We start from the raw sequence: 26,368 nt of genomic DNA, 5'->3' as shown, positions 1-26,368 counted from the left end.
AGGAAGTCTGCAAGTGAAAACAGGTGATGTCACCAGCCTGAAAGGGTGGCTGTTGTGAGATTCTGACAGATTGTATCTAAACTAGGATAAAAAAATAATTATAATCATTAGTAGAAATAGCATTATTATTTACCCTTCTAGCTCCCTCTTCTTTACAGTAAAAAAAAAAAGAACAAAAAATTATATACCATTGCACTACTTAAAATCATTAACTATGCCAATCATTAACTATGACAAAGATTATAATCATTAGTAGAAATAACATTATTATTCACTCTTCTAGAACCCTCTTCTTCACAGGAAAAATAATAGAACAAAATAAAATTACATATCGTTAGGCTACTTAAAATCATTAACTATAAGAATTGGTAAAGTTAACTTTTGTGAAATTGAAGTGAAATGGCAAATAATAATATCTAATAATTACATAGTGCTTTTAAGCTTTGCAAAGGACTTTGCTCATATAATTTCATTTGATTTTCAAAACAGCAGTGCAGTAGATGCAGTTATTATCCTCATTTTACAGATGAGGGAACTGAGGCTCAGAGAGATTTAGTGATTTGTGCAGTCATGTGGCTAGTAAGTATTAGAAGAATAAAAATTCAGTTATTCCACAATTCTAAAGTTCTTTCAAATATAACACAATGGCAAAAAATGATCTTGCTTTAAATAAAATTGGTGTCATCAAAAAATAAAAAATAGAAAGAGACATGGAGAGAGATAAAGGAAGGAAGGAAGGAAGGAAGGAAGGAAGGAAGGAAGGAAGGAAGGAAGGAAGGAAGGAAGGAAGGAAGGAAGGAAGGGGGAAAAGGTAGAAATGCTATTCTCCCATCTACCCTATGCTTTTTGTTTCTTTCCTTCTGTTGCTCCATGCTGGCTATTTTTCCATGGTCTTCTTACAGCTCTTCTATTAAAATGAGGTCTGTCAAGGAAAGGAATTGCTTATAAAATTCTTGAAGCTAGAAACAGGCATATATAATGTGTGTGTGTGTGTGTGTGTGTGTGTAACATTTCTAATAGAATTTATCCACTGAATACTAATTATATCAATGAATATTAATTCCCTTGATATATAAATAAAACTAGATAATAGCACTGTTATGTCACCCTTCTACAAATGTTCAAATGCTGATAAACAGTGACTTCTGAGCTCCCCAAGTTGATATTAATTTTGTCAACTGAGGCATCTCCATTTTAGAAAAACCTTTCCTACCACATCAGATGATGCAGATCACAACCTCTTTGTAAGACTTAGGGAGTTGATTGAGGCAAATCCAAGTAATGTAAAAGACCAAGAGCCACAGGTCTAATAAAAACCAAGTCATTTTAATCAAAATCAGTTCTCTCTGCTAATTAAACCAAGCTCAACTACCTCTATAATGTAAGATTAGAATTCATTGAGTGAATGAAGAAAAATTGAAATTGTAAATATAGAGCATTTGGGGGCTTCATTATGAGTAATGATCATGAAATGAGTTGATTGATAGCTATTCAAATTGATTTTATCATCTTGAGGTGTTATTTCTTCAACATTTTCAGGGTCTCCTTCAGCAAACTGTTGCATCACTCTCATTTTTCTCCCCAAGTTTTCCTCTGTCTCTCTTACTTGATTTTAAAAATCTGTTTTGACTTCTTCCATGATCTGAGATCATGTCATATTTTTTTTTGGAGGCTTTGGATGTAGAAGCGTTGACCTGGCTGTCTTCCTCTTGTTGTATGTATTGGTCTTCTTTTAGTAGTATGTTTTCATCTTCCTTATCTGAAAGGATGGAAGAAAATACCTTTTCACCAAGAAAGGAACCTTTGTCAAGAAGGGGGTATAGTAACCCAGGCTTCAGTGGTTTTGTGGAGCTATTCTCTGAGATATCTCTAGGGACCTGTAAGATCTCAGTTCCTCCAAAGTGGCATAGTCAAGGGAGAGGTGTTTACTCCTCTCCTGGTCAGTGATCTGGTGTGTGAGAAACCAGAAGCACTCTTTCTTGCCTTAGAACTGCAAATAGGATTCCTTCTCCACAGTCATCATCTCAGTCCTGCCACTCAGGACTAAGATCCAGACCATTCTATAGGCCATGAGCTATAGAAGCAACTGCCTTTGCAGCAGTGGCTGCCACAGCCCTGTGGCTGGGTTGGGGGCTGGGACAAGACCATGCTCCCCTCTCACCTACATGAAAGAGCTTTCTCACTGAACTTTGAAGCTGTCTTTGGCATTTGTGGGTTAAGAAGTTTGGAAGCTACAGCAGCTGCCCATAACTCAGCACCCTGAAGTCTGCTCCAGTCCCCTCTGTGCTGGTGCGGCCCATGATGGGCTGCGCTTCACTCTGAGCTGAAAGCAAAAGACACTTCCTAATCTACCCTCCAGATTGTCTTGGGCTAGAAATCTGCTTCAATCTGTCATTTTGTGTCTTCTGCTGCTCTAGAATTTGTTTAGAGTTGTTTTTTACAAGTATTTTAAAGACTTTGGGGAGAGCTCAAGCAGATCTCTGTAGAAGCAGAGTAGAAGTACTCTGCAATCTTGGCTCAGTCCATCATGTTTTTAAAATACATAATTCTATTGATATTTTTGTCATTATCTTCATTTCTATTTATATTCTTTCCCCATTCCTTAGCCTAATAGACTTTCCTTTAGAACAAAATAGAAAAAGAAAAAATAAAGTGAATGGATAAGCATCCTAGAAAAAATAGCCAGCTCATCAACTTAATCTAGCAAGATATGCAATGTTCCACAAGCACAATCCTCCACTCTCAAATGAAGCAAGAAAAATGAATTTGATCATCTCTTCTCTGAGGGCAGTATAATTACAATGTCCTCAGAGAGAGAAGTGATAGCCAATTTCATGTTTTCCTGTTATTCTTTCCATTTATATGATTGTACTCATTATGTATATTCATTTCTTAGATTTGTTTCCATCTGTATCAGTTCATACATTTTCCAATACAATTCTGAGTTCTTACAGTGTAGTAATATTCCATTCCCATTGCATTACACATGCCAAGTTTGTCCAATCTTTCCCAAGTAGGTAGGAGACATAATTAATGCATGATGTAAACAATCTCTTAAAAACTTCACTTTGTCAGTATTGCATGAATTTTAACATGAGTTCCTAGGGACCAACCATGTGGGACACCTGGGGAAAAACAACAACAAAAAGAAACAAAAGAAAAACATGAGTGCAAAATGGGCTGCCTAAAAACGTCATCCCACGGACCAAATAGATTACTCAAGAAAAAAAATTATCTCTTTTTCATTTAAAAGACAAATATTAATTCAAATAATTCAGGTTTAATGATTACTGAGGAAATAAAATGAAGGTGGATATTAGAGCACTGGACTTGGAATCAGGAAGACTCACCATCATGAATTCAGATTCATCCTCTGATACTCACTTACTGGCTATGTGACCTTAGGCAAATCACTTATTCCTGTTTGCCTCAAGTTCTTCATATATTAAATGAGCTGGAGAAGGTATGGCATGCCACTTCAGTAGTTCTGCCAAGACAACCCCCAAATGTGATGACAAATAGTCAGAAATAGCTCAACAACAAATAAAAGAAAGTAAAATACCACTTTATTTTCTTGCTCATTGGGGTCATACTCAGTGTATCAGGAATGAGTAGTGTGGTGTGGTGTGTGCTTTCCTTTTCAAAACAAAGTTAAAATCAGATACCTTATTTGCCAAGCAGAATATAAGCCTATAAAAGGTGCATATATCTCAGACTCAACTTTCTGCATTTTCAGGGAATATGTTGAAATAAATTTGTGTCCTCAATTTTCACCCCCAAACATCTGTGTAGCAATCTGTCCACCCATCAATTGTATAATCTAAAAGTCTCTGGTGCAATAACAGACTTCCAAAAAAGATTAAAAAAAATATGATTCTAAGTGAAAACACAGGAAAACAACATATACAATGATTCAGTAACAAGAAAGAGAGAAAGAAAGGAAGAAAGAAAGGAAGGAAGGAAGGAAGGAAGGAAGGAAGGAAGGAAGGAAGGAAGGAAGGAAGGAAGGAAGGAAGGAAGAAATAAAGAAGGAAAGAAAGAAAGAAAGAAAGAAAGAAAGAAAGAAAGAAGGAAGGAAGGAAGGAAGGAAGGAAGGAAGGAAGGAAGGAAGGAAGGAAGGAAGGAAGGAAGGAAGGAAGGAAGGAAAGGAAGGAAGGAAGGAAGGAAGGAAGGAAGGAAGGAAGGAAGGAAGGAAGGAAGGAAAGAAGGAAGGAAGAAAGGAAGAAAGAAAGAAAAAAGCAAAGAAATAAAGAAAGGAAAAACAATTACTGTTGGTAATTATAATGAGCAAAGGTGACTCCTGTGAAGGATGGAAAAAATGCACCTCTCTTTTTTTTACTGAAGAGACTATGAGTATAGATTAGAGCAAATAATTTCAAGCAATATTAATTTAAGAAAAATATTTAACTGCTTTCCCACCCTCGCTTTGTGTGACTCATTGAAAAAAAGAATTTGAAAGACTATTTTCATAAATGAATGTAATATTAGCAAAAACCCTGTATCTATCTATCTATCTATCTATCTATCTATCTATCTATCTATCTATCTATCTATCTATCATCTATCTATCTATCTATCTATCTATCTATCTATCTATCTATCTATCATCTATCTATCTATCTATCTATCTATCTATCTATCTATCTATCATTATCTTCCTTTTCAAACAGTCTTTTTAACTGAAATTACATTGGATAAAAAGAAAAATCTTCTGCTTAACAAAAAATAAATAAACGAATCCCCATTGCACAAGTTACTGGTTGTTTTTCCTCCTAAAGAACTATACCTAGCAAGGTCACCAATCTAGTTTTGAAAATATTTCCTGATCTGCCATTCTTCTTTCTAGCCCTCACAATAATAGTTCTTATCCTTTTCTTGCTAACTCTAATAGGCCACATCAGACTGTATACCATTAGTGAACACAAAGAACAACAGCCTCTTCCCTGAGTAGGTGGAGCACAGTAGGAAATAGGGAGAGTAGCCAATAATCAGCAGGATTATTAGATCTGCCAGCAGGTGGATTATTTTGGAAATTTTCCCCTGCTGAGATTTTCCTCTCTAAAGAACTTGTGCTTTATTGTTGTTTTTTTGCTCTATATTTCTCCATAGTGAATTCCACATTAGCCCATGCTATCTAGACATCCTGACACCTAGGATGGAGGGAATTAATTACCCACCAGTAGGGGTGATAGTCAGTGAGCTTGCATTTGTCACTGGAGAAACAGAGAGTGACAATTGTAATTGAACAGCTGGCAGAAAACCAATCTTGGGACAGCATCTTTCAATTTCTGTGCCTGCATGCACATTTATTTACACTATCTGGGTTGCTGGTCTTCAGAATGAATCATACTTAGACAAAACATTAACATCAAGTTAGGAATTATTCCTATAAGTGGATATTTAATATTAAAATAATTTTAACTTCATGTAGAATGTATATTTAATATAAAATACAATCAACTGAATATTTTTTTCTACCTTGACATACTACATTGGTTTTTCCAGTGACTTCAAGAAGAATATGGAAGACATACTACAAAGTCCCAGATGAAATTGAAGAAGTACATGCTAAAGCAGAAAAAAAAAAGGTTTTTAAAGAATCCACAGGAAAATAACAACAATTTATGCCTTTACATCATATGATTCATTTTTACAATATCCATGTGAAGGCAACAGTAGAAATATTTGCAAAGTCTCAAAAAGTCTGTGATCTTTTGGATAGATATTCCCTCCAATTTTACAGACTGTATACTGTCATGTGCCTAATCATGCAACCAAATTCTTATTTTTGTTTTACCATAAATTTACTGCTCCACAGTGTGTTCATGTGTCAAAGAGCTTCTTCCCTCCCTCTTGAAATCATTATGATGCCAGTGAGACACTTAAGGTGACCACCTGCTATATCTCTACCTCCATTCACCTTTTCTCCTATCATACATTTCCATGATAACATTTTTAATCCTAATTTCTAATTTGCTATATTCAAATTTCTATTTTGCTATATGTTGTATGTTGGTCACACTCATCATGAACATCTCCATTGTCTTCTGTATGGAACACATTTAAAGATTTTTTTAAGAAACCATTGTTTTTTGTGCTTCATAGTTACGTAAGAGCATTAATTGAATATTTTTAAAAAATAAGTTTTTCTGGAAGAAATTTGGGGTCATTAAAAGATGTTTGTGATTTCCTAAGGAAAATCCAATCTAATCTCATTCTGTTCAATTGTGGTTCCAACTTGACCACTGTATTTTATAGTACTATAGATTAAATGTTACAATTTGAGTTTCATGTCAGAATAGTAAATTAAGCAAATACCTATATGAAGGCTGAAATGAAGAAGGAATGGAATGAAGTAAGAATAATTGGTTAAGAGTCTGTTACAAATGTAGAGATGAAAAATGTCAATTGTTCGTTAAGGATTTAAAGAAGAGAAATGTTACAAGAGATAATGAAGGAATAGAAGCAGTAGGACCTGGTGACTGATGTGATATGAGTGAGGAAAAAACAAGAGTCAAAGATGACTCTGAGGTAATTTATTAGCCCACAAGAATGGGGAAATGCTGATGCTATCAATAGGAAAAAGAGATGGAGATGATCCTTTTTGAGAAACAGTACATATTCGGTTTTGGGCGCTTGTTGGTAAATGGAGCTGGAACTTTAGAGAATGGCATGCAGTGAATATATAAATTTAGAGTCATAAATATGAGGAAAATAATTAAAATACATAGTTAATAAAATCATTATCATAAGTGCTATAGAGAGAAGAGGGGAAATTAAGTGTCACAGTATAGAAAGTCTTGTACCTGAAATCGGGAATAAGAATTTCAAATCTAGCTGAGTGTGTAGCACTATGAAAGTCTCTTCATGCCAGCTACAAAATTAGATATATTAGTAGCACCTCTCTCAGGGTTGGTGTGAGGATCAAATGAGACATTTGTAGAGCCCTTAGCACAGCGCCTGACAAATAGCAGGTGCGATATAAATGATGGTTCTGTTTATTATTATTATTATTATTATTATTATTATTATTATTATTGTTATTATTATTACTAAAAAGTAACAAGGATGAATTTTTGGTGGACACATTTATTTAAATGATGGTGGAAAGTTGTGAATCAGTAAAAAAAAAACAAATTCAAAGATATAGGAGAATCATGAATAAAATCAGTACAAGCAAGATTATGAGGAAAGCAAAAAGCTGGGAAACACTTTTTACAGTGTGTCTGTGATAAAGACTTCATTTCTCAAATATATAAAGAATTGGCTTAAATTTAGAAGAATACAGTTCATTCCCCATTTGATAAATAGTGAAATGATATGAATAACCAGTTTTCAGATGAAGAAAGCAAAGCTATCTATAGTCATATATGCAAATTACAATGACTCTGAGGTGCCACCTAACACCTATCACGTTGGCTAACATGACAGAAAAGGAAAAGGACAAGTGTTGGTGAGGACGTGGGAAAATTGGGACACTAATGCATTTTTGTGGAGTAATGAACTGATCCAACCATTCTGGAGATCAATTTGGAACTATGCTCAAAGGGCAACTAAAATCCACATACTCTTTAATTCAGCAATACCACTTCTAGGTCTATATCCAAAAGAGTTCATAAAAAGGGAAAGGGACCTACATGTATAAAAATATATTTGTAGCAGCTCTTTTTGTGATGGCAAAGAACTGGAAATTGAGGGAATGCCTACAAATTGGGAAATGGCTAAACGAGTTGTGGTAAATTAATGTTATGGAATTGTATAAAAAATGATAAGCAAGCAGATTTCAGAAAAACCTGGAAAGTCTTATAAGAACAGATGCTGTTTGAAGAGAAAAGAAAAAATAGAGTATTTTACAGAGTAACAGAAATATTGTGCTATGATGGATTATGATTGACTTGCTCTTCTCAGCAATATTGTGATCTAAGACAATTCTAAAATATTCAGGGTGAAAAATGCTACCCATATGCAGAGAAAGAAGTGGAGTCTGAATGCATGTCAAAGCATACTATTTTCATGTGTGTGTGTGAGTGTTTTCCTTTTGCAAACTGTTTTGCACAGTATTTCTACTTTCACATCATGACAAATATGGAAAAGCGTTTATATAATTACACATATATAACCTTTATAAAATTGCTTAGTGTCTTAGGGAGGGGGAAAGATTGGGAAGAAAGAAAAGAAAGGAAAGAAATTTTTTTAAAAATTTCATTTAAAAAATGAAAGTAAAAAGTTGTCTCTTTATGTAATTGGAAAAAATACTATTAAAAAGATATGAGAACCAGTAACCTATAGTTTCACAGAACCCCCATGACAAGTGAAAGTCAGAATTTTCTCTGAAACTTCTTGGCTTAGAGAATTCTCTGAAACACTGAAATAGTGACTTGCCCAGGGTCACATATTCAATATTTGTCAGAGGGAGAATTTCTCAATCCAGGGAATTCTGGCACAAAGTTCAACTCTCTATTTCATATTCCAGGAATATAATCATAGAAATCTCATGTTAAAAATATCTAGTAAATTCTAATAAATCATGTTTTTTTTTTCCAAACACATAGAAATCTCACTACTCCTTCAATGGACAAAAAGTAAGAGTTAGTCTAATTTTTCAGATAACTTAAAGTTTCCCCCATTATTTGAATGTGTTGTGTTCTTATTGAAAACCTTTCTGAAGTTGCTGAAAATTCCATGTATGGAAGCATAGAAGATAACAACCATCTTTTACTGCTTAGAATATGAATTTACTTGACACTGACAAGAATGTGAATAGACATTGTTTTATAACTGCTTTATCCTAACAAATACCTAAAAATTCAGAGCTTTGCCAATATAGAATTAGTATGATACAGTTGGAGGTAAACATGAAATTAAAAAAAAATGTTTTGTTTTTTTTAATAATCATCTTCCACAAGAGTTTTTTCAAAATTCTGATGACACTACTTAGTGTGAACACAACTCAAAATCAATACGATAATTTGGAATAGTGAAAATGGTCATATCTCTGCTTATTGACTTAAAATATAATCAGCGGTATTCAAAAATTGACAAAGCTCTACCTTGGGTATTAGTAGCAGGTTTTGAATTATATTTTGCTTTTAGTTATCTCTAGTCCAGAATCCATTTTATTAAAGGAATGAAAGTCTTTGTACCTGGAGCTAGTTCTTTTTTTTTTCTTAAATTTATTTTTTGGCCGATTTTTATAGAGAAAAGTACAAGGAAAAATACAATAAAGCTAATCTCCAAACCTATCAGATATAGAGGATCAGATTAAAACTGATGTAAGAAAATGAAAATGCTTCACACTAAAGTTCTACGTTAATGCTAACATCAGATCTTAAGTAGTAAGCTTTCTTTGTGTATTTATTTTGCCCCTCTGCTGCAGAAAATATTTTGCAAAAGCGACTATCAAACTAAAATTCCATGTTTTAAAAAATTAAGAACTTTAGAATTTATCTTAATATATGTATGTGTGTGTGTTATTTACCTCGTCTTCACTACTTTTCCACTAACTGAGATTTTATGTCACCTATTTTCTTCCAGACTGCTGGTATATGCCTGTGAAAATATTCTGTCTAATGCATACATCTGAACATGTTACTCTCCCATTCAAATATGTTTTCTCTATTACCTATAACATGAAACAAAAATTCCTTAACTTTGGAAAGCCTCTCACCTGACTATAGGAACAATGATATAGTGGATAGAGAGCCAACCCTACAATCAGAATATCTGGGTTAAATTCTGCCTCTCACATATACTGGGTATGTGACTTCTTTGATCATTTAACTTTCCCAACCATATAAAACATTAACCTAGATATCTCACTGGGTGTCATTTGCAATGGTAGGGTAATTTCCTTACCGAGTGTTCCCTATGCCAATGAAATCATAGTCCAGTCCCTAAACAAAATACTCCCAAGAGGAGATTGTTTAGCATTACCTCCCAACATGCGAGATGGTGAACATATGATAAGTGGTTCTCTCTGTTTTTCTCCCTGTCTATCTGCCTCTGTCTCCATTTCTCTCTCTATATATATATACACATATCTATATCCATATCTATAGATATATATAGAGACATATATATATTTATAGAGAGACATATATGAACACATACATTATACGTGTATATAAGTATATAGTATGTATATAGAGAGAGACATACATATATATATATCCATATGCATAAGTATATATTGAGCAAAATTTCTCCCTCCCTAATTTCCTCCCTTCCTAAGATGACTAAGCAATAATATGTGTGTATATGTATTGCTGATATATGCAACATATATGCGATTACGTTGCTTTCTTCATATATATAATATATATGTATTTATATATGTGTGTGTGTATCTGTATGTCTGTGTGTGTACCTGATATATTTTTAATTGAATCTGTGTTACTAGCACTGTCTCTATCACACTCTTAAGCCTAGCTAATCCAAATAACAATAAAGCCAGCTCTGATTTGTAGCATTTACTTTTTCTACTGTTTTAAATTCTCACACTGAAAATATAACAATCATGACTGAAAAGCCTCCACTCATGCTGGCTCCAGTATACTTCTGTGCTTAATCCTTTTGAATTTTGCATCACTTTTTTTTTAATTGGTGTCTTGGAGAATATCTAGGAAGCATTCTGATTTCAGCTGTTGAGGGAAGAGGAAATGTTTTGCCTAGGTAAGTGAATACTGAAAGGACAGGTGGGTAGAACAGCTACCTTCAGGTATTTGAAATATTCTCATGTAGAAGAGGGAAGGATGTATCTTGCTCTGTTTGACTCCAGGGATCAGAACTTGGATCAATAGATAGAAGCTGTGAAAAAGTTAATTTAGACTAAATATGCTCCCCTTCCCCCGCCCCCCAAAAAAAGACCTTTGTGATAATTAGGGCTATCAAAAAAATAGAATAGACTGCTTGTAGTGGAGAAAGGTTTCCCTTCTTTGGAAGACTTCAAGCTGATGTTGGGAAATCACTTGCAAGCTTTGTTATAGTTGGCATTTTTGGTGTATGGATTGGATTAGACAGCAATGGACATCCTCCCAAATCTCTAGTTCTGTGATAACTTCAGGTTCCTCATGGATATGATTATTTAGGGAGGAGGTGGGCATAGATAGAGTTGGAGAGAGAAGACTTTCAGCCCCCACCCACTTTATTTTTCCTTCCTTGGTGTGATATTTTGGTCTTATGTTTGTGGCACTCCTTTCTGTTTTCATTACCTGAGTTAGATTACATTATCATCACCCTGCCTGTTAAACCCTACGTGTGTCTATTGATAGTTCTTTATTTCCTTGTAATTCACTAACTGGAGAGAGTCACTCTTCACAGGTAACTTTCATGCAATGAATCATACTTTTTGCTTTAATCAGATTTAAACTTCCTTCTTTACATTGTTTGTTTTATTATTGCATGGTTATTGTCATCATATAATATACTGTTACAAGAATATGAAACTGACTCATTGATGTGACATTGATTTCAGGTTACTAATACAATACTATTGTACTGATTATCATGCTCTTATCCATGACAAGATCCCTATAAATTTCTTTAGTGAAGAAAAATGAGAAAGTAGAAAATATAGTGTACAGAACACACAAGGTAATAATATAAAATGAAATGAATAAAAATTAAGAGGGTCAGTAGTGCACAGGGAAGTATAACTCTGGAAGTTTGGAATGGGAACTTGATAGATTTGTGCTTGAAATCAACCTCGAAAAGAATTATATGCATGCAAGTTATTAGTATTATAATAGCATTATTTTCCAGTCTTTTTTTCTGATACTAATCACCTTCATGTCTTAGGGCTTAACATCATCAAACCTCAATTTCTTCATCTATATAGTAGGGGCAATATTTATATTATTTATCTCACAGTGTTATTGTAGGGAAAGACTTTTGGAAAGATTAAAGTGATATGTAAATTTGAGTTATAATTAGAATATTATTGTGTTATTATACAGGTTTTGATACTAACTACCTTTCTCTCTAAAACTTTTTTTCCCCAACTTCAATATGTTCTTTACGTTGTCCTTTCCATTTCCATTTTATTATTTTTTTTTCTCTTAGGTAAAGAGCTTAATAATTGTTGAAGTGATAATTCTTAAAGTATTGTAGTACAATGAAAAAAGGTCCAGTTTTAGAATTTGATATGTTTGGGTTCAAGTCTTTCCTCTGATACCCAATAATTGTGTTGTGATTAGCAATTCATTTATCTCCTCTCAATATCCCCTAAACAGCTAAGACTCTAATGTTGCACATACATATCAATGATGGCAGAGGCAGATTTTGTGTCAGAAGTTCTTTGTATCAATAAAATGACAGAAAAAAACAAAACAATATCCACTCTCTTTGATCTCCCTACCTTGAAAAAAATAGTTATACATCTAAATTATCTGGGTATCAGTTCCCTGTTCTATCAAATAAAGATTTAGATTACTGCTATAGTACCCTAGTGTCCTAACATTCCATAAGTGATGTCCTCTATTCAATTTCTTGGTGGCACCTGTAGTCGTTGTTCAGTCAGTTTTCAGTCAGCTCCAACTCTTCCTGATCCCATTTGTTTTGTATTGTTTTGTTCTTAGTGTTTTGTTTTGTTTTTTGCTTCGTTTTGCCAAAGATAAAGGAGTCATTTGCCATTTCCTTCTCCAGTATATTTTACAGATGAGGAACCTGAGACAAACAGGGTGAAGTAACTTGTCCATGGCTACACAGCTAATGAGGCTGGATTTGAACTCAGAAAGATGAATTTTTCTACCTTTAGGTCCCACACTCTATCCATTGTAGTACCAGCCTCTCTTTGGCAGCATCTGGTGAGGTCTACACATAGAGAAAATGTGCAACAAGTCTGGACAATAGACTCATTATTCAATGATTATGTTAATGGCCTTAAAAAGATTATATTAAAAAAGATTTAAAAAGTCACTTAAAGATCGTTAACGTGGTACCAAACATTGGCATATGCTCGTATCCATCAATCAGATTATATATTTACAAAACCACAGAACTTTGAAAGCATCCTTAGAGATTATACACTCTAAATTCTAACTGATCAGAATGTCCTTTAAAACATCCTTGACAAGCAGTCATTCAACCCACTTGGAGAGCTCCCCAGCGAGAGGAAGGTCACTATGTCTCAAGGCAACTCTTATTACCTTCAGACAATTCTAATTGTAAGTTTTTCCTTATGTCAAATTAAAATCTATCTCTGCAAGTTCAGAGAATATCAGAATGAGAAATAACTTTAGATTTCATTAATTATTGTCTTGTTCAAATATACTGTAATACTATTGATAAATTGGTTTTAATCCTCTGCTTCAAAATAAGGTCTAACCTACTGTTCCCAAAGGAAATAATTTTACTTATTCCTATTTATTTGGAGGCTAAATATAACAAACCTAATCAATTGTCTGCATAACAGTCCTTGCATATTTGAAAGGGGCTATCAACCTACTTACTCCAAGTTTTCTCATCTTTAAATCACCCATTCCCTCTTGTTCAACAAATCATGCAAGTGAATGATTTTCAGTCTCTTCCATTTCTCAGTTACCTTCATCTGGGTACTTATATAATTCTAAATATCTTTCTTTAAAAATGGTGCACCCAGAACTGGAAAAAAAAAACACTTCATTTGCATTACTATAATAAAGGCCATCATATGAAGCTGATTCGGAATGACCATTCTTGGTTCCAGGTGAGCCCATGGGAACTTCTGCTCATGTAAGACTCATCACTCCTTTACTATTTGTGAAACAGAAGGAACAAGCTATTTTATGGATGTTACAAAGGGAAGAATCACATACTCAGGAATCTTTTTTTTTGTCTGGATGGAAATTGTGCTATGACATTTTTTTCCATGTCATGAGGCAGTTTGCATGATATTTGTCATTTGGAATGCCTTGTTTGTGATTTTAGGTGAACAGTATTATTCTTATGGTAGAAAAGTACAGCTTTGGAAGTGATATTGTGAATTCAAACAGTCTAGAGGTACTGAGTCCTAAGGAGATGGTGAAGCTTCTGAACTGAGTTAGATGTTTATAGTGAAAAAATATAGATTGATTCAGGCCAAAAGACGTGTAGATTTGTTTGAATGTTGCAGATTATAGGTGAAATATGAAACAATCACCAGTACTAAAACATGTCTTATGTTCTAATGGAGGTTTAAGAATCAGATACCTAGTAGATTATAGCAGTAGTTAACAAGTTGTTACTGCATCCTCTTTTAAGATTAACAATCTTTTTATGTAGGAAATATCTACCTATTGAACACCTGATATATATTATATATTCACTTCCACCCTCTCTTTTATGGAGAACATAAAAATGTCCTTAAAAATAATTGTGTATAATTTGTTTCCAGTTGGGTGGAGTGGGGTGTTGATGAAACAAAGCTTGTAATAAAAAGGAAACTATACCCTCTCCTTAAAAGTGAGGTTCTCCTAGGACTGAAGCTTGTCTGTGGTACATTCCTGAATCCAAAGCAGGAGGACCTTAAATTAAAAAAAAAATGAGTGGCACAAAGGTCTAGATTCTGTGAAACTAGCAGCACTTCCTCAATGTTAGAATTTACACATTCCCTTCAGAATTTTTTTTTTTTATGAATTGAAATATTGTCTTACGTTGTTGGCTGTGACATTGATTTGTCTACTATTTAGTTAGGAAACTAAATGTTAATGTCTTTTTTGTACCTATAAGAATTGCTATACAGTCAGTCCTCATCCAGTCTATGTTGACATGGTGGACCTTTTTATCAAAGTGGAACACTTGACATTAGTCTCCATTAAATTTCATTTTATTAAATCCAATCCATCATTCTAACCTATCAAGATCATTTTTTTGAATCTTGATTGTATCTTTAGATGTGTGAAGTTCCCTTCCCAATCTGTCATCTTCAAATTCTTAGCACTTATTTACAAAACTCTTTAAGGTTCGCAAAGCACTTTACATGTATTAAGATATTTATGCTTCCTGGTTCTAAGTTCATCACTTTATTCATTATGCTATCTAATTCTTTCTATGATTAGACAACGACCAAAACAACAATAAAAAAACATGATATATAAATGTAATAGATTATTAACGGACAGAAATCAATGAAGAATTCAAAGAAGTATGAAAGGAGTATGAAAAAGTATAGCTAAATAGATTAAAATACATTAAATACCATACAATACCCCTGTAGAGAAATATAGTAATACCAAAAATAAATCCTGAATGCTCTATAATTATTATGGCCAATTTTGATAATTTAAAAAATTATGAAAATATATGGCCATCCCTTCATTTTTGAAGTGGATATTTTGAATGTAGAAATTATATATATTATAATTTATGTACCTCTATGTGTGTATATGTATCTATTTGTGTATATACATATATGTGTATACATATATATGTGTATATATATATATACATATATGTGTGCATACAGACATGTATCAAATATGGTCAGTATGACTCTGAAAGGGAGTAAAACTTTGCACAACTGCCTCACTTAAATCTAATTCACACTCATGACATGACATCACTCATCATGCATTATGCTTCAATAGTCATCTTCAAAAAATGAAGGACAAACAACAAACTCATGTGAACAGGGTCAGCTTTTACTAAGGCTCTCTTGTGCAAGCTGGGCTACTTTCCCCACCCTCCCCCCTAAAAAATGTAATGTAAATGTTAAAATGTAAAATATTATCCCTGAGATTTGATTGTTCCACATGACTCAGGATCCTCTGCACTAAGGCATAAAGATTGTTAGCAAAAAAAAAAAAAAAAAAAAAAAAAGGATTCATAACATTCAGAGTCAACAGACTTCTCATTATCATGCAAATCATTCATTTGAATCAACATATACAGACAGCTAGATAAATTTTTGTATGGAGACAAGGGGATTTGTATCTACCTGAATCAAAGTTGCATCTTTGTTGAGTATCCTTTCTATACAATTGTCTAATACACTACTTTTTATGAAACTATTCAAGGGACTACAAGTGTCCCATTTCATTCCGGTACTGAGCCTAAACAACCACACAAGCCTGAGTAAAGCTTGGACCAATGCATTAGCTCTATCCCCATCAGTGCCTAAATACCTCATTTTACTACTGTTACTTTTGAAAAGTAACTCTGAGATATGGATGTTTGAAATGGAAAAGAGTTCTGTTTCAACTACTAAATACACCCAACGAGTTCAATACTGATGGTATTAGGATAAGGTATTTGTTTCAGAGTTATGACTAGATAAATCTACAGATATTTTATACAATGAGTCCAGTAGTCCTAGAGTAGGAAAATGATCGTCTCTGAGTCTTATGAGACAGCTATGTTATTCTAACGATTATAGTGGGAGTAGATTAAATCATAGTGATGTTGAATAACTCCATATTGGATAGTCTTTTATAAATTTATTCCAGATCTTGGTCATTTAAAAAAAAAGGTAACTACCATACTCCTCTGGTCATTTAGATAATCAGCATAGTTGACAATATATCAGCATAGAAAGAAAACTGGCCTTGAGGTCTAATGATATGGACTCAGATCTGGAATTTACCACTTTTAAGCTACCTCACTTTGGCAAACCATTTCATGTCTTTAGGTTGCAGTTGCATAGTATGTAAAATTAAAGATATAGGCTAAATGATGTCCAGCATCCATTACTAATTCAAACATTGTGTGATTCTATTGATAACTATCTTCTATCAATTATAGTATAACTATGGAATTTTTTAAAATTCTGTGTCACAATCATTGGATAAGTAGGGTCAAAATACTTCAATTTAAAAATAATGAAGACTGCAGCAAGTACTTAATTAGTACATCAATGTTATTGATTCCCCTCAATCATTAAGTTATTCCACAGAATCAGGTAGAATTAAATTTTGTTTTCCTGTTGAAATAACTGGCAACTATAGTGATTTATAAAATGGACACTAATCTTTTAAAGTTCACTAAATGTTCAGAAACAATGGTATATAAAAATGATCTTTTACTTCCATTTTATTATTTAAAAACAGGCTACTTTTTCCTTTGCATGTTTTTTTTTTCATTCATTCATTTTGGCTTTCTTGGACTCAAATTTAGAAGCATCTATTGTTATTACTACTACTGTTGTAATTTTATAGGGTCTAATGGTGATTCAGGACAGTTAGGTAACACAGTGGTAGGCTTGAGAGGAAGACTCCTCTCCCTAAGCTGAACCTGGACTCACATACTTCCCAGTTATGTGACCCTCTGCAAATCACTGTTTGCCTCAATTTTTCATCTGTAAAATAAGTTGGAGAAGGGAATGTAAAACAGCTTCAGTATCTTTTTAAGAAAACTCCAAATGGGGTCACAAAGAGTTGAATATAACTGAAAGTGGATTTACCCTTTTTTGTTTCCAATATAACAATGAATTGATTAAAGGAAACCTCAGACTTTTAGAAATATTTTACAGCTGCTTTTCTCTGACTCAAAGACATTGATATATGACTTTTCAATGGAAGAAATTTCCTTTTCTTTCCTTCCACAGACTAGACATCTTTCCATTTGAAAATTTGAGTATTTAATGTTAACCTCCTATAACCCTCAAACACTTTTTAGTGATTAGAGATCAGAACAGTTTTGTTTACTTGTTTCTCCCAACTTCTAATAAGCTATACTGTTCTAAATTGTGTCCTCCTTAAACCTTTTATCCTTCGTATGTTGTCTTGCTCCTTTTCTAAGGCAATAGGAGTTGTTATGTAGCCAGAGTCACAGAGCTAGTAAGTTTCAGGTAAGATTGGAACTCAGGTCCTTCTGTCTCCACAGCCAGTGATCTATACATTGCACCACCTGGCTGCCCCTGCATTGGCTAACTCTTGTCCAAGCTCTTTTCTTGAGAAATGATGACGAAAATTGATGATGATGATGATGATGATGATGATGATGATGATGATGATGATAATGATGATGATGATGATGATGATGATGATGATGATGATGATGATAGCTTGCATTTATATAATGCTTAAAGTATGCAAAATGCTTTATAAATAATGTCTCATTTTATCATAACAATTCTGGAAGGTAGGTGCTTTTGTTATCCCCAATTTATTGATGAAAAATGGAGGCAGGTAGCAATTGAACAATTAAATTCATATGGATTAAAAGTGTCAACGATTGGAATTGAACCTAGGTCTTCTTAATTTTAGGTATAACACTCTATCTACTTCACCACCTGTCAAAATTGATGTATCTCCTTTATGTAGTGTTATATGAATCAAAATTACAAGGACATAGCATATCTTGTGAATAATGACTCAAATATAAATGGCTATTGCATATAGGAATAAGGAAAAATAGTTTCAGTGAAGCTGTATTAAATATGTTATTAACCTGGCCCATAAAACTCTTATCATACTGTAGATGTAACAGTGGATACTATAATGTTCTAAGAGGATTGAAAAGCTTTGAATACCATCCTAATAAGAGGCTACATTTACTTTCCCAGATCAACTTAAGCAGGTATAGAAAAGCCTTTTGTCATCAGACCAGTAGATGATGAATGTTGTGACCATGATATTCAATGAACCTGAAAGAAATGACACTCAGTCTTGTGTCTTTCACCATCTTTCATTCTCACAATGATGATGGAGAGTCGTAAAAAAGTGAACCAAGGCATCTAAGTATTACACAGTTCATGGATCCTCTCAAAAATCTAGTTTTTTTTTTTTTAATTTGGTATAAAGGTATAAGTTTTGTCCAGTTACCAGTGAAGTGATCCTTACTTGAAGAATTAAAACATTTTGATATTGACATTCTTACATCTGAGATTACAGTGTTATTAGGTCAAGCCAAGTCAACAATCCAACTCAAAAAGTATTCAAATGTGATTGTTAAACATTACAAAATAAAAAAATTAAAAAAATAAATAAAAAAAAAAGCATTCAAATGCCTACCACGTGCCAGAAATTGTGCTAAGTCCTGGAGATAAATAAGGGGGAAGAAGTGGGAAGCAACTCTTGACGTTAAGGAGTACACAATTTACTGCAAGAAACAATATGCAATCAATTATGTATTAAAAAAATAAAATCTCACAAAATGAAACTCTGCTATTCCCACCCACTCATCCCCCACCCCACCTAAGGAAGTATAATGGAACAAACAATCCTTGCCCCAGCAGATTTTTATGAGGAATATGCACTTTTCCCCCAGGACTAAGAGAGTGTAATTTTGTGTATCATTCCTACCTGTTCCCACCCACGCCTTAGGACATCAGGCTGTGGTCTACTTGCTGTTCTGCCCTCTTTTAGCCTCTGTGCTTTTTCTCTCAATTCTTATTGAGGCAAGGGCCGGAGCTCTCTCAGCGACTATACACATCATTCTAGAAGTCATGCCACAGAATTGTGAGGTCATCATAGGGCTATCCCAGGATCACTAAAAGAAGTCTCTGCAAGAGGATTCGTGAGGCAAACAATGAATGGGGTTAACAGAATCCTGAAGGAAGAGAATAAAGAATAATAATGTCACTCAAAATCCTAAGGGATTGAAGAGAAAGAATTAAGTTAATTGCAATCTCCTTTCCTACTACAAAGGCTCATCTGAGACCAATTGTACCAGTTCAACTATGTATCAATTTCTGCTCACCCACATCAGCCAGCCAGCCAGTCACCTGTTCTTGATTCAGTTTCTTTCCATTCATATCAAGATTAAGGAGGAGAGGAACTATGTGTTTGTCACTGGAAACACTCTTGCTGAGGTTTGCTTTGCCATCAACTTTCAAAAGGATCTGAGATTAACTACACATGAAAAAAAGTGTAAGTTCAAAATATTTTAGGATACAAAAGAAAATAGGTCACACAAAGAAGTGGCAATGGATATTTCTAGGCAATGGAGTATATGAGTAAATTAAATGAAGTTTAAAGTTTTTTTTTTCCCCATGATATTAAATAAAAGGTGACTTTTTAGTGTGGTTTTTTGGTTTTTTTTTTTTGTTTTTTTAGGAAAAGATCTATGTAATTTATACCTATGTCTTCTACCACAGCAATGTATTAGCACATACTAAAATTCATTTTCTTGTGTTTCATAAATGATTATTGAATTAAAAAAGAATAGAAAGAAAATAAATGGCCCTCCTACCATCAGTACAGCCCCTCTTTGAGTCTCCTTTGTGCTTCTAGGACACCCAGTGCTCAAAATGATTGTTTTTCAGGTTACAATTTCAATTTGAAAATTGATACTTTTTTCTTCAGTTTACCAGGAGTTCAGAAGTTTAAAAATAGAATCTATTTTAAATTTTTTCTGATAATCTGGATAGTTATCACTGTGTATAATAAATTCAGTTACCAGTTTAAAGCATATAGGAATGATGCTTCTATATCTTACTTTGTATTGTCTTCCCTGCTGAGACTTTGCAGGTAAAATTGCTCATCCTGACATTGTTAGCCAGAATTTATTCTTGTCTCACAGAATCCTATGACATGAACAAATGACAAAAGGACTAATGTGTTAAGTGGCCTATAATTATACCAGGTAAAGAAACTTCCATAAGTTCTTCGGTTTAATTATCATAAGAAAAGTGTTTCTAAATTTTTATGTATTAGGCATGTATAATAAGCACTTTGTAGGTTTGATTTTTATGTTTTTATGTTATTTTTATTTTTTTCCAAGTTGAAAGGGATTGTAGTGTTCCTACAAAAAATATTATCAGTATTACCTAAGTAAGGCATCAATTCTTTCCACAGCCTACCTTCCACACGCAAATCCACACACATGCTCTAATTCCCTAAAATAGCTTCCTCACCACTATTTGCATTCATATGACCTAAGTTGGTGATCCCAGTTATGAAAGATCACTAAACTGCCAGTAAACAGTATTATCATAATGTCCTAGAGTAACCTTACTGAGGAGACAGGCAGCAGATACATTCCTCGTGATCACTACTGAAGCTTCTGAACCCCTATCAGTGTGCTTCTTACTTACATGTAATCAGCCACCATGAAACAATTGGAATCTTACATCAGTCATTCAATGTAAGACAAAAACAAGGAATAAAAGAAAATCACAGTATATCCACAAATAAGGGTTGTACTATCCCACAAATGCACGCAACATCATTAAGGAAAGGGCTTACCTAGTACGGAAACTCAGTGGAGATAGAGAACAAAATTTAAAGATTCAAAATTTCAGCCAAATACTTTTTATTTGGAATATTAATTTTTTTAAATTAGTTCTAATACATTGCTTATTGTTGTTAAAAACTCATTTATTGATATAATATATATATATATGTATATTTCTTTATCTCCATTGATTTCTCCATGTTTATTCAAGCAGCATCAGAATTCATCGGTCTCCTCTTTTTCTACTTTATTTATGTTAGCATTTAGAGATTTAAAATTTTCCCTAGCAACTACTTTGGCTGTTTCCCTAAGTTTTGGTATGTTTTCTCACTATTGTCATTCTCTTTGATGAAATTATTGAGTGTTTCTATCCTTTGTTATTTGACCCACTCGTTCTTTGGGATTAGATTATATAATTTCTAATTCATTTTTCGTTTATCTTTCCATGACCCTTTATTATACATGATTTTTATTGCATCATGATCTGAAAAGGATATATTTAATATTTCTATCATTCTGTACTTGTGAAATTTTTATGTCTTAATACATGGTCGATTTTTGTGTAGGTGTCATGTGTTGGTGAGAAGAAGATATAATTCTTTCTATCTCTATCCAATTATTTTTTCCAGAAGTCAATCATATATAACTTTTCTAAAATTCCATTTGCCTTCTTATGTTCTCTCTTGTTTATTTTATGATTAGATTTCACTAGTTCCAAGAGGTTTGAGGTCCCCCATTAGTATAGTTTTGCTGTCTATTTCTGCCTAAGACTCACTTAACTTCTCCCCCAAGAATTTGAATGCTATCCCACTTGGTGCATGTATGTTTAATATTTCTTTTACTTTATTGTGAATGGTACCTTTTACTAAGATGAAGTTTCCTTCCCTCTCTCTTCTTAATTAGATCTATTTTTGCTTTTGCTTTATATGAGATCAAGATTGCTACTCATGCTATTTTGTCAAAAACTACTTCCATAGTATATTCTGGCCCAGCCTTTTCCATTTACTCTGTGTGGATCTCTCTATTTCACAGGTGTCTCTTGTAAACAACATATTGTAGGATTTTGGCTTTTAATGCACTATGGTATCTGCTTCCATTTTATGAGAGAGTTCCTCACATTCATATTAACAGTTATGATTTTGAACTGTATCTTTCCCTCCATCCTGTTTCTTTCCTCCTATTTATACTTCTGTCTTTTTTCATCTTTTCCCTCCTCACCAGTGTTTTGCTTCTGATCACCACCTCACTCAATCTGTACTTCTTCAATCATCCCCCAACTTTTTCATTTTCCTTTCCCCTCCTACTTCTGCCTTCCACTCTATTAGTTCTCACCTCCCTTTAATTTCTCCTTTTCCCTGCTACTTCCATATACAGTAAGATAAATTTCTATATCCAAGTGTATATGTTATTCCCAATTTAAGCCAAATCTGATGAGAGTGAGATTTAAATAATGGTAACTCCCTCCCTTCTTTCCCTCTACTGTAATAGTTGCTTCATACATCTTCGTGTGATAAAATTTACACTATTTTGTCTCTCCATTTCCTTTCATCCCGGTATAATTCTTTTTTTTTTTTTTAACCCTGCCTCTGTATACTCCTTCTAACTGTTCTACTAGAGATATGGTTTTTAAGAGTTAAAAGTATCATCTTCTTGTGTAGGGATGAAAACAGTTTAATCTTATTGAACAACATGTTTGTTTGCTTTTATTCTTGCCTCTACCTTTTTGTGCTCGTTTTGAGTCTTCTATTTGAAGATCAGTCTTTCTGTTCAGTTCTGATCTTTTCATCAGAAAAGTTTGAAAGTCCCCTCTTTTATTAATTGTTCATCTTTTCCCTTGAAAGATTATGTTCAATTTTTTTTTCTGAAAAATTTATTCTTAATTGTAATCTAGTCTACTTTGCCTTCTGGAATATCATATTCAAAGTTCTCTACCTGTTAAAAAATATCAAAGTGAAAAAATAAAATATCCTAGTCTTATTGGTTTCATAAGAGAAACTATTAGTGTTCTAAAGCATAAACAGTAAGATGTTCCACAAATTATTCTCAAAAAATGATCAAAATGAACACTATACCAAACATTTTTTTTTCTTTTTTAATGGGTCAATATAATTCTTATGCCTAACTAGAAAAGGATTAATCAAACAACATAAATGAAGTTATTTAATGAATATTGATTTAAAAATAAGTCACATTCAATAAAATGGACTACAGTAATTAATCTATGAAATTATTCATCATAAATATATTTTATTTATTTAAGACGTGTAAGTACGGTTCAACCTTAGGGGGAAAATGTTATCATATTAGTTATAATAAAATCAAAATGACCTCAAAGCATATAATTATCTCAATAGATAAAAAACAGTTCTTTGACAGACTATAGCACTCATTCACTCCAAATATCCTACAAACTCTAGCCAGAGGGGAATGTATTTATTTTCTAATTAAATGTATTTATTTTCAGTTTTCAACATTTACTTCCACAAAATTGTGAATTTCAAATTTTCTCCCCATCTCCACCCTCCCCCAACCCTGGACAACATGAATTCTGATTACCCTTTTGTTCCAATCTTCCCCCTCTTTTATCAGTCCTCTCCCCTATCTGCTTCCCTACTGTGGTCCTGTAGGGCAAGGTAGATTTCTATACCACACTGTGTATATTCTTATGTCCTAGTTGCAGGTAAGAACAGTTTTTAACATTCATTTTTAAATCTTTGAGCTCCACATTCTCTCCTTTTCTCCCTCCCCACCAACCATCATTTAGAAGACAAGCAATTTGACATAGGTTATAAATGTGAAGTCATGTAAAACACTTCCCAAACAGTCATGTTGTGAAAAAATAACTATTTCCTTCTGTACTGTTCTGTCCTCCATGTATTCCATTCTCTCCTTTGACCTTTCTCTCTACAGAAGTGCATGTTTCTGATTATCCCTTACCTCAACCTGCCATTCTCTGTACTCTCCCCCATCTCATATCACCACCCCCTCTGCTTTCCAACAGGGTAAGATAAATTTCCATTTCTTATTGAGTATGTTGTTCCCTCCTTAAGCCAAATCTGATGAAAATAATGCTTATTTATTCCCTCTCACCTTCCTCCTTTTCCTGTTCATTATTGTAATAGTAATTTAAAGTATAAAGATCTTTCTTATTAATTAATAGTTCCACATGAGCTACTTAAATCACCTGGAAGGTTGGGTCACATTGGTGGGAGGAGTTTGATGAACAGGAAGGGTGGAGCAGAACTGGAAAGAAGTGAGTGAGTGGTCAGGTTAGATGGGAAAGAACACAGGCCAGGCCCAACTGGCACATTGTGACAGTTGGCAGTTGAGAAGGTCCTGGCTGGGGGAGGGGAGGTTTGAGAATGGCTTTGCTCTCTGCTGTGATCATGCTTATTAACTTCTTTGTCACTGTGATCGATTTTGCTTTCTGGTTCTGGATTCGGTTTTGTGATGCTTAAATAAATGTTTTTCTTCTGCCTTCTATATGGAGAGTCATTTATATTTTGCAATTGAGAACTATGCTGGCATATTCCTATTCACCATCAGGCTATGAATATTGCCTTGGCGATACATGTGGTATCACGAATAGGATCAGGAAGTAAAATCTCTACTTGGAGGCAGAAATGATTTAGAGGAAGACATTAATAATCCAGGATGGGAGAATTTACCATTTTCCTCACTACAAATGGAGTGAGCTAAAAGGCCTGGACCCTGTGAAAACTTGGAAGAGAGGTTATAGAAGGCAGAACCTGGAGATTTGGAAAGGTGTTTGAAAGGAATATTAATAAGACCAGGGAAGGAGTTGGCAGGGATAAGTAGAAGAGACTGGATTTTCCTAACAGCTTACCATATTACGTGTAGAAACATAGATGAGCTGCTGAAGGAAAATATTCAGATGGAAAAAGAGTTCAAGAACTTTTTGGGGGTGTCTCAGGTAGAAGGAAAGGTTGTTCATTTAGCTCAGAAGAAGCTGAAGGCTAACAAAAGAAATGTGCATCTGACCTTTGTGCAGACCCAACCTAGATGTCACATTGACAAAGGAAGTGAAATAATTCTTCTTCTCAGTCAGAAACACACCAAATAGTGAGGTGGAAACAGGAGAACCAAGGAGGTAACTCAGTGTTTAAGGAAATAATTGAGGATTTTACTTAACAGGAAGTCACAGAAATTTTGAGTTGCTTCACCCAAAAAACGGGAGAATCGTTAATATCTTGGATGGTGAGAATCAGTGATGACAGAGCTAGAGGAATAGTTATTCATCCTCTCAACTGCCTGAAATTTATTAGTATTTTATTAGGTATTAATATTATGAAATCTATTAACATCTTATTAGGTATTACTATTTTATTAGGTATTAGAATCTTTTTGTATGGTAAACTTTGAGAGACTACAATATGCAAGAAAGTAACAATACAACTAATCTGTTAGCTTTGGCTGCAGAAGGCTGCAGTACGCAGTATCTTACTGGCTCTATGTGGCCTAGTGGAGACAAACCCTGGTATTCACTTAGGGACTGTATAAGAAAGTTAAAAGAGGTAATGAAGTCTGTCATAATGGTTGGAAATGCAGATGTATACTACGATATTCCCTTGGCAGTTTATCATCGGAATATAATAGTGAAGACTGCTCCTCCTACTTACAAGATTTTGACTAATTATTGGGGAAATAGGGCAACCTCTTTCAGAGGTGTTGGGCAAGATTCCCAAGTTAAGTGACAGGAGACTGGGGAAAAGGCAACATTGCTAGAGAGAGAAAAGTAAATAGTCAGCAGATTCAAAATCAGAATAAATTGACAAGGAGAGAATTGCTTACTACTCTATTGAGATCAGGGGTAAATTTTAGAAGCATGGATGGTATTCCAACTAATGAACTATACAAAATGTACCCAGAAAAGGGACTTGACATTAGATGAAATAGAGAAATAAGAACTGCCCTACAGATTCTGCTGAACCCTTGTATCCAAATTTGTCACACTTTCAGGGAGAATAAGAAGTTGGCTAAACCTTAGCACTGATTAGAATTAGCGGTTTAAGGAATACATGTAGTGGTTGGAGTGATAGATTCTAATTATCAAGGAGAAATTATTATAACATTCCAAAATTTGGATGATGGACCCATTCAGTTTTGTAAAACTGATAGTATAATTCAAGCGATTATTATTCTTTGTGAAACTAGACCACTTGTGAAAACTTACCCTTTTTCTCAAATAACTAACAGAGGAACTGAAGGATTGCATTCTGATAGAATAAAATCAGGATCTAAAATATGAGTAAAATGAAAGCCAGAAGACATTCCAAAG

At 33.9% G+C, this 26,368-nt stretch overlaps 2 long non-coding RNA genes across 13 annotated transcripts in view; one reads left to right on the top strand and one right to left on the bottom strand.

Moving 5' to 3' along the window:
• Positions 1-1,305: 1,305 nt before the first annotated feature.
• Positions 1,306-24,553, bottom strand: LOC140534404 (uncharacterized). 10 transcript variants are annotated; one of them, XR_011977282.1, is made up of 7 exons: positions 24,254-24,553; positions 19,197-19,745; positions 14,406-14,480; positions 5,479-5,568; positions 3,351-3,487; positions 2,953-3,125; positions 1,306-1,759 (listed from the first exon to the last, which is right to left on the bottom strand). It is a non-coding gene; the product is annotated as an uncharacterized lncRNA (long non-coding RNA). The 10 variants fall into 10 exon arrangements; XR_011977277.1 differs by having other exon boundaries at positions 3,385-3,487; XR_011977284.1 differs by having other exon boundaries at positions 3,389-3,487.
• Positions 19,678-26,368, top strand: part of LOC140534405 (uncharacterized) — an 18,726-nt gene continuing 12,035 nt past the window's right edge. Inside the window, exon 1 of one of the 3 annotated variants that reach the window (XR_011977286.1) lies at positions 19,678-19,763. This is a non-coding gene — a long non-coding RNA (uncharacterized lncRNA). Of the gene's footprint in view, positions 19,764-23,948; positions 24,072-25,071; positions 25,181-26,368 lie in introns of those variants that run through there. The other 2 variants (XR_011977287.1, XR_011977288.1) reach the window with 2 other exon arrangements.

This window comes from Notamacropus eugenii, chromosome 3, assembly GCF_028372415.1.
Source record: "Notamacropus eugenii isolate mMacEug1 chromosome 3, mMacEug1.pri_v2, whole genome shotgun sequence".
Taxonomy (NCBI): Eukaryota; Metazoa; Chordata; class Mammalia; order Diprotodontia; family Macropodidae; genus Notamacropus; species Notamacropus eugenii.
Note: the sequence above shows the minus strand (reverse complement) of the source record. Positions and strands in the feature narration are given on the sequence as shown.